General features: G+C 35.5%; 1 pseudogene; it reads right to left on the bottom strand.

Annotated features, from left to right (window-relative positions):
* Positions 1–1,331: 1,331 nt before the first annotated feature.
* LOC119506799 lies at positions 1,332–2,500 on the bottom strand (annotated as a pseudogene).
* Positions 2,501–9,560: the final 7,060 nt, after the last annotated feature.

The following is a 9,560-nucleotide window of genomic DNA, read 5'->3' as shown; positions in this document are numbered from 1 at the left end:
CTTTTTTGTTCTGACTCCAGGATTTCTATAACCTAAATGATGAATCTGATCAGTGGACACCTCCTGGTGAATAGGAATGAGAGTAGTGATATGTCACATTCCCAAACTTCATTATGTCTGTATTTGGTCATTTAACTTGTGACACATAGACTTTGCTATGAAGAGTGGTCACACACCACTGACCATCATTATGAATATTCTATTTTGCACTTAAAAGGTATACCACTGTATACTTAAATGCAGCTTCTTTCCCTTTTATTTATTTTTTATGTTCTATTGGAAGAGTTACTTAACATGTGACAAAAAATAAAGCAGCTCATTTACAAATGTTGCTCTACTCTGACAACTCTCCATGATTTTGAAGCAATAAAACATGATTCTTGAAAACCACTTTTGTTTGCAAAATGTTCAAGAGTCAAGTGTGCCTACCTGGTCACAAATTCATCTTTAGTGGAATATGTGTGAAAAAAAAGTAGAAAATCCCTAGTTTCAAAAAAAAACATATTGGTAATAATGCTAATGAGTAAAAGTAATAATGGCTAATATTTCTTGAGTAATTAATATGCATCTGGCATGTTCTATGCAATTTACATTTATTAGCCCATTTGCCCCTCCTACCAAAGATATTAGTGAGCTGCCCCAGGTCCCACGGTTAATTAGTGGCAGACTGGGCTTTGGAGGCAGGCAGTTTGGCTTCAGACCCTGTGTTCCCATCAGTGTTTACAGTATAGTGATGCTATGAATTGTAGATACTTACGAGTACCTTCACATCTTCATGAAGCTAAACTACTAGCAGCTTTTATAAAGGATGCTTGTAAAATATAACCATTGGTGGGACATTGTTGCTTGTTTTTGCAGGGGGAGGCGGTACAGCTGATTTTGAAGGCAGCATTCATCATGGCATCCAATATTCCTTATAAAAGACATGTGGGAAAAGTTCTTTCAAATTAGACAAAAAGTCATCTCTCATGACTAATTAACATACTTCTTTATTAAAAGGGGAGCCATAAGAGCTCTTGTTTGTGTATTTACTTTGGCTACTAGGAATTTCAGAGATAAGCTCTGAGTTCATTGTAACAGCTTTACAAAACTATTTTGTTAAAACCTTTTCTCTCTCTATTCTTCATTACTTCTATCTGTTAACATTTTCGTTTTAAAGTAATATAAAATGATGAAATGTAATTGCTTTATGTAAGAGTTTTTAGTTTTATTATTTAAGTATTTTAATCTTAACATCTTTGAAATAGATGTGGTCTTTTAGAAAAGTCCCCAGACTAGACTTAGTGAATATTTTTTTTCTTAGTAGGCATTACATGAACTAACATTTTAATTCACCTGTTATTTGATATTTTCTGCCATCCATGGGCTACCAAAATACACAACCCCATGACTGGATCTTATAATACTTGCTCAGCAACAACAAATTCAACTGGGGAATAAAAAAGTTTGGTGTAGGAATAAATGGCAATGCCATTAAACAAAGTGTCATTAAAAGAGTCTTAGAGGAATCCCCAGGGTATTACAGATTGACTATTCCCAAAGCCACCAAAAAACAAAGAAAGTAAATGTGACTGATTTTAAATATCTAGAAATGACTCTTTATGTGATATTGTTCCCATGGTCCAATCACAGCAGAGCTCTGAAGGATTTAAGTGAAGCCAACAGTAGCTGAAGTTAGTTGAGTTTATAGCTGCTGGGTCATCAAACCTGGTGAATACTGAAAGCTGGGACTGAATAGCCTGGACTCTAATCACAACAAGTCATAGTGCACTGAACATCAAGACAATAAATTTTATTAGTGTCCGTAGCATAGAAAACAGAATATTATCCTTTCCTCAGAGAAACTGTCCAGCAGTAGTACATAATAATGGCAAAGTACACCCCTGGGCAATAAACACTTTATACACACAGCAAATTCCCACAACTGTTATTCCTTGTTCCTAAAACAATTTGCAACTGCCACTAAAAACACTGTTGATGCGATTGGAATCCACACTATGGGATTATCTGGTCCTTTTAATTTGGTATATGACCAAAAAAAGCTAGAAAAAAAGATAAACGGAGTAAGTTCTGCTCTTCCTACAACACCTGTTACTGCTTCTTTGTGTTCTGGGTGCACTGCAAAAAGTAAAGAAGCAATCACACTACTCCTGTCATCCAGACAAAGTCTGTAGACTTTAAGAAATATCACACTAACCACAACACAAAAAATCAGATTGAGGAGATGAGTTGATACTGGTTTCAGTTCACTGAACAGATAATTTAAATGAAATGTTAAAACTGTTAAGGGCTGGGAAGATGTATGGCTTCTCTCCTCAGACATAGGTGTTTCCCAGAAGTCATTCTGAAATAAAGTTTTTAAAGCTGAAGATAGATATAAGTCTTTATTATCCAGTATCGCTGAAACATCATCAAAAACAAAACCACAAAAGAGGGAGGCAGTCACCACAACTGCTATAAAAGTTACTTCTTTGAGGTTAACATCAGCCATCTTTTCCATAAGTACTCATTGTAAAAAATGTAATATAATTCCTTCAATAAAATCGTAGAGTGCTCACTCTTTCCAATGATCCAACTGTTCATTGTGGAAAGAAATAAACCTGAGAAGGTGCTCCCATAAAAGGGCACCTCGGTAACAAAGCAAGTGACAAAAGCAGGTCTAGCCAATTTCGTGGCCTCTTCTCTCTACAGCGGAGTGTGAATGACACTGGCTCAACCTCTGAGTCCTTCAATCCGCCAGAGCGATTACCGCGGGTGGGGCTGGAGGATGACCACATCTCCTCAGTTATTCAAATATCTGAGGAGAAGGCGGGTCTTACTACCTCTTCAGAACTGACAGGCCCTTGAGTGACAGTGTGTGGAGCGTCTCTAAACCAGGCCCGCTCCTCGCTACCCCTTACCCTCCGCTGACCACCAGCCCCACCTCACCTGGGGGTTCCACAGCGATGGCTGCTGAGAGAAAGAACAGAACAGCTCTGTGAGTTACGCCACGGAAGCCACCTTTCCTTATTTTTCAAAACTTCTATAATTTTATATTTCTTTTATAATCAGAAAAAAGTATTTTAAAATACAAGAAATTGATACTGAGATTTCATTGTATAATTGTTCAGTATTTTTCTCTTTTTCCATCAAAAGTTTAAGCAATTTGAAGGTAGTTTTAAAATTAGTAATATCTAAGCTGAGGCCAAAATATATTTTTTATAATTAACCCATCTCTGAATGGAGGCCTAGGTTGAAAGAGTCATGTTGTTCAAGACTTAGAAATAAATAATTGTAATATCCATGAGTTGTCTGTTGATTAATAAAAGCATATGTACAGAAAATACGTACTCTAGGAACAGCTCCTTCAAACCAACGAATGGAACATTCATTAGAAGTATTCGCAAATAAGAGCAATTGTATGTTTCTATTAAAGCATTCTTCACAGGATAGTAGTCAAAAAGAGTACAAAGGAGCAGAAAGGACAATGGATGGAAGAAAGGGTAGATTTTAGATCAAAAGTATTCTCCAGATTTTCTTGAATCAAAAATGCCAAGTAGGAACACTGGGGGTCCATAAAAAAGCAAGAGAGAACATGGTTTGAGAATGTACCAACCCAGGCTTTTAGCAGAGTGATCACAGGGACAGAGAAGTCCTTTTAAAACCTAGAAGATAAAATCCAATCACCATAGTCAGGAAAAATAAGCAGAGGTCTCAGCTGTCTCCACCGGACACTTAATGTCAAAGTACACCCAGGTCCCTAACTCACCTGCTTATAGCACTTACCCTCACAACTACTTTATCTGCAAATATCAGAGCCAAACTATCTGAAAAGAGGAATTACCTCTTGCTTAGACCATTTCCTCTTGTCCTGACTGTAAGTGTGGTCTCACTGCCTCCAGTCATTGTAGATTTTATGTTGGCTAATTGCTTTGCTAAATGAGGGGATGATGACTACATCTGGGCTGCAGTTGAAAGATAATGAGCCCCATTAAAAGGAAAGGAATTAAGGGAACCTGGCCTATATGGCTAATTAAAGGTCTATCTGTGGGCAAAGACCTTTGTTACCCAGATGTCATAGAGAATCTTTGCGAAAGCAGTTGACTCACCTTGCCTTTATCTATGCTGACAGCTTCAGCTCTCCCTGGGTTCCCTTTGCATCTCAATGTATTTCACAAATATTGGTTCATTCCTTAACAACAACCTTTCAGACATTTCTTTTTCTTTTCTTTTCTGGTGTTAAACAATTTTATGCATTTATCACAAAGTGTTAGAAAAGTCAATGAATGCAGAGAATAATCCATGTAACACATTTGGGAAAAAAGTTTATGGTATGTTGTTTTTTCTATTAATTAACACTAGAATGTGTGCACTGATTTGCATGGTTAGCCTACTGAAGACTTCACTGGTATAAAGTTATTGTGAGTGACCTCAGAAGGTAAAGTCAGAAGGTGGCCTTTGAATTAGTCATTTCCTTCTTTCCCCAATATGAACGATCCTACTGACAGTTGAGTATGATAGATAAGCGATTTATCCCCAAGGGCTGGAATGGACTCTTTTTGGAAACATGAAAAGATCAAGTATGCATTAGAACATTGGTAATTTTATAACAAGGAAAAATAAAAGTAACCAGCAAATTATATGTTGAAGTTGCCAGTATAGAATAAAATGCCAGAAATCATTCTTAAAATTATTATTAATAATTGGTAGTAATGTGCAATTTATTTCCTGGAGAAGAAAACAAGAGCATGTAAATTTGCAAAAGAAGTATTAGAATTTGTGTTCAGTTTTTGTTGTGACATGTATTTCCCCAAAAATATTTGGAGTGAGGAAAACTAAATGACTTAGCAAAAGAAAAGTACGTCTAAGAAAATTGATAACTATGAAAAGAAGTGTTTACTTTTAAAGTATGTTCATATTGGCTCATTCATCTTGGAATTTCCATTTTAAGTATAGTTCATATGCAAGTGGATATTGAAAAGGTCAATTTTCCAAGTAAACATTTATCTTCCAATGAAGAACTGCAGAAATGCTAGCTCACTTTTCTTTAAACTTTTTTGGCTATAGGTGTTGGTGTGTTATCCCATGGAAAGGTGAGTTTGTTTCTTTCTACAACAACTACATTTTTGATGAGTCTTCCACGGTGCATTTTCAGTAAAGTATTATATTAAAACTCCTGGCTGATTTACATTTCACATATAGCATTAAAGATTTAGGCTTTGTATGTCTCTTCAGTCATCCATAATGCTAATGTTAAGTTGTCAGGCACATGCATTTTAATCTTGGGTTAAACCAGACAGCGGGGCCTTTTGTGTTAAGCAGGGAATTGAAAACTCAAAGCTGTGTGTTCTGCTCTTTGCTCAGCCAGTGACTCAGGGTATAATCTCAGCAAGTTACTTAACCATTATTAACTACTTAATTATTCCATCTATAAAAGAAGACTTAGTGAAACATGAGGCAATATAAAACTTTAGAAAGAAAATTATGAACCTAGGTCTATTGTAAGAAGGCATTTGGGCAACATTCTTAAAGGTGAGTAAGAAATAGTACCTCCTGCTGCTTTTTAATTTTATTGAATCAGTCTCTGGCCTGAAAAAGAATGTGGAATTCACTCGGTTGTGACTCCTCAGATGCTTCATCTAACTGATGAGACGTAATATCTTGGTAATATCTTTTGCTTTGGATCGATCAAAAGTTTTAGTATTAGTTTAAGTGACTTAAGTAATCCTTATTTCCCAACGGAGAATATATTTTATACAGCCTTTCACATAATTACAAACTTGTTGCAGATATTTGCTAGAAGAGTGCACTTAGTGAAATTTAAAAATTATTTTATTAAAGGTGAAGATTTCAGAGTAGGAATTAGATATGAAAATCCCCAGTTCAATCCAACTAGTCAATTTAGCCAAGCTGTAGTTTACCATAAGTAGGGTTGTCAGCTAAAATACAGGCTACCCTATTAAATTTGAATTTCAGTTAAACACAAATTATTTTTAGTATAAGTATATCCCTTGCAATATTTGGGACATACTTATATTAAAAAATTGTTGTTTATATGAAATTCAGATTTAACTGGGTGTCCTCTATTTTTATTTGCTAAATCTGTCAGCATTCTCTCAAAGTCAAATTTTACCTTGATCCCTCTTCTAATTCCTACTTTGTGTTACCATACATCTTCTAGTAAAGTGGCTTTAAATCGTTCTGGTTCAGCATGGTACTCAGTGGTTGCCTCTGTTAGAACACTTAAAATACAATATAACATATTGCATATTTGTATTTTTCTCTCACACTGGAAAATGATTTCTCTCAGGAAAAGAACTACATTGCATTTTGTCTCATTCATTTGGCTTTGAGCCTTGGCTCCAAATATTATTTTGAAACATAACCAGAATTCTACCAATTCTTGAACATAATCTGTAAGTAGAGCATATATAATTCCTAGTGATAGTCTTCTCACCACCTCACCGACTTTTCTTGGTGTCTACCTCCTTTTTCTATGCAAGCAAAGTTGCAGGCATTTAGCATAAACAAAGGCAAACTGGTCAAAGGAAAATTTCTCACCTACAGTTTTGTGACACTCCAATATATTGACATTAGTTGTTAGGACTATTGAAAATATTTTATTACTAACAGTTAAAATCTCAAACATTGAGATGGTTTACATTTTTTTGGTAAATGAATCAACTTATTTATTCATATGTACAGCAAATATTTATTAGCATATGTGAAGTGCTTGTATTACCCTTACATTCTTGAGTAGCAGTAGCAAGCAGTGGTTAAGAACAGACCCCGGAATTAGATACAGATGTAAATCTCACTCTTGTTTCATCCCAACTTCTAAGCCTTAGTTTTGCTACCTTATTCACCGGGTGTGAAGATTAAAAGAGATAAATTAAAAGACTAAAAGATGTAGTGTAAGACATTTCATTGCCTAGCCCAGAGTCAAAACTCAACAAATAGTACCTGGCATTTTTATTAGAACAGATTCAAGAGTACCTTTATCAAAAGGCATTTTCATTTACAAGTGTTCAAACACGCTTTGTTGAGAACGAGAAAGATGCAGGCAGGTTACAGGTAGGATTTGTGCATAACATTCAAGTACTCCTGTGTTAATAGGTCACACACAGACACAGACACACACACTACCAGGGACTCATCTGTCACGTGTAATGTGGGAGGAAGTAAAAAGAAAAAAGCTAAGAAGGGTCCAGGAATAAAGAATGGTTCTGGAGTTGTGTCAACCCAGATTGATGTATGATGTTGAAGAAATTACATAACCACTCAGACCTTCGTTACTGCCTTCATCTGCAAAGAAAATAACCAACTTTGATTTGAAAAGGGAACAATTTACATATCTAGACCACCTATCCTAGTGTCTGCCAAACACACTGAAAGTCATTTAATAAAGGTCATTTCCTTTCTGCCTTCTCCCCATGTTCTCCCTATGTTCTCATCTTGATTTTAAGTTTTAATTGTTCTTGAAGTTACCTTAATTCACACTGAACTGGACCTCTGCAGTTAGTTCCTTAGCCTGAGCCCAAACTCCACTGACTTTCACCTACATATTTTTAGGCACATATTCAGTTCCTTTCATCCCTCTTTCACTAACGCTGGGCCATAAAGTGCAGGAAGCAAATCAAAACTATTTTCCATATACACACACAGTGGACTTCGCTGAGCCATCCTGGCACCCTCTCTCACTGAGTCCGCACAAAACCCCTCAATTTCTCCTTCACTTCATAAGTACTCCTTACTAATCAAACTTCAGACAGGTAAAGCCTCTTTTTATCTCACTTCTAAAATCCCCTTGATTTACTGGCTTGTTATTTTTCCTACTGCTTGCATATTATCTTCCATAATGTCTGTCTTTCTTGATTTTGCCCTCATATCTCAACTATTGGTCTATTATATAAATGTAAATTAAAAAAAACGATTATTTTTCAATCACTCTGATTCCTCTAAGGTTATGCTGAATTAATAACAAAACTTTTATAGTTTTGTCGTCGTCATTTTGTTTTTGCCAAACACAAAGGCACAGATGTTGATAAAATCAATTACAGAGGAAGACCCAAAGGAAGAGGAAAATCATGCCTAAATTGAGTCAGAGAGTAAAAACAACAAATCAGAGAAAGACAGAGTACAACAGATCACCTAAAATGGAAACAGTATAAAAGAAACAAATTTAAAAGAAAAAGATAAAGACTCTTCTTCCAACCCCACTTGTTAATTCTTCACATAAAGCACTTTCAACGCCACTTGTAATTCTTTGCATAAAGCAATGTTCGTTCTTCAATGAGTATTTTCTTTTTGTCACATTTTAGGATTTAGAATATATGCTCTTAATTTACAAAGATGTGTTTTTTTCCTTCTTATGACAGCTTCTTAAGGTAATGTCCTCACTCTTGATGCAGCAAAACCAAAAAATTAATGCCTTTTGAAAAACTAGAAATAGATTTAATCATCTCTTCTGACAAAGAATGACCAACTTATGCCCAGACTTTGTACACTAAATTTCAGCAGCATCATTAGTATTTTTTTGATATCGCATACCTTCACATAAGAGTTATAAATAAATAAGACAAGTTAATGACTATTTATTTATTGAAAAAATGATAAAATCTCATTGTCTGGTTTTACCCAAAATTCTCTTGATGTTAGAAAAAATAGACACATGCTTCTTCACTTAGCTATAATCCATGCAAATGACAAATTTAGGAATGTTTATGAGTGTCTCCAAACTTGCTATTCCAAGTCTCTGCTACTTTTTGTGATACAATCCAATGATCAAATATTCTGGGTGGGGTGGGGAACTGGGGAATTGAGATAGCATCCTAAACCAAGTTATTTCTAAACAGCAGTAGACCAAAATTTAGTCAGCAATGCTATCGCCTAGGGATCAGCAAATATTTTGATAACAGTAATTTAAAAAGAAAGGAGGGAGTTAGGGAAATAAGAAAGGAAGGGAGCAGAAAGAAAGGAAGGAAAAGAGGCCTTTTAAAAATCTCCCAAGATCCCTTCAGGTACTTGCAGGCATTACAGTGGATTGATTCAGTTCATCTAACTTGGATCTCACTACTACCAACTATGTACCAAGTACTGTGCTAAATGCTGAAGATAAAAAAAAAAACAAACAAACAAAAAACAATGCCCCATTCATTGGTCTCAATGAAACTCACAACAGCTGTAGCCACAAAATTTTAATGGATGGGAGAACTCTTAGTTACTTGGAAAAAAGTCCTAAATTTAGAATCCTTTAGTGTGCTTCAGATGAACTGCTCAACTCACATGCCATTTGACTCACCAAACCCAAGAAGGCAAACTACAGAGGTTAGGAAGGCAAGTCAAGGAGATGTTGCCTACATGCAACACAACAGAGCTGTCGAGGAGGAAGTATTACTCTGTCTGTTGTACATGGATTGAGCAAATAGTTCAGCAATATGAAAACATGGTCAATAGCAAAAACAGTTTAATCTTTTTCTTTAAGAATAATATTGAATTGTTTTGAGAAAAAAAGTATCTTTGCTTTCTATGCTCATAACTGTGTCATCTGAATGATGTTGTTCAAAAGTTTCTTGTTGAGA

This window comes from Choloepus didactylus, chromosome 12 (genome assembly GCF_015220235.1).
Source record: "Choloepus didactylus isolate mChoDid1 chromosome 12, mChoDid1.pri, whole genome shotgun sequence".
NCBI classification, from domain to species: Eukaryota; Metazoa; Chordata; class Mammalia; order Pilosa; family Megalonychidae; genus Choloepus; species Choloepus didactylus.
Note: the sequence above shows the minus strand (reverse complement) of the source record. Positions and strands in the feature narration are given on the sequence as shown.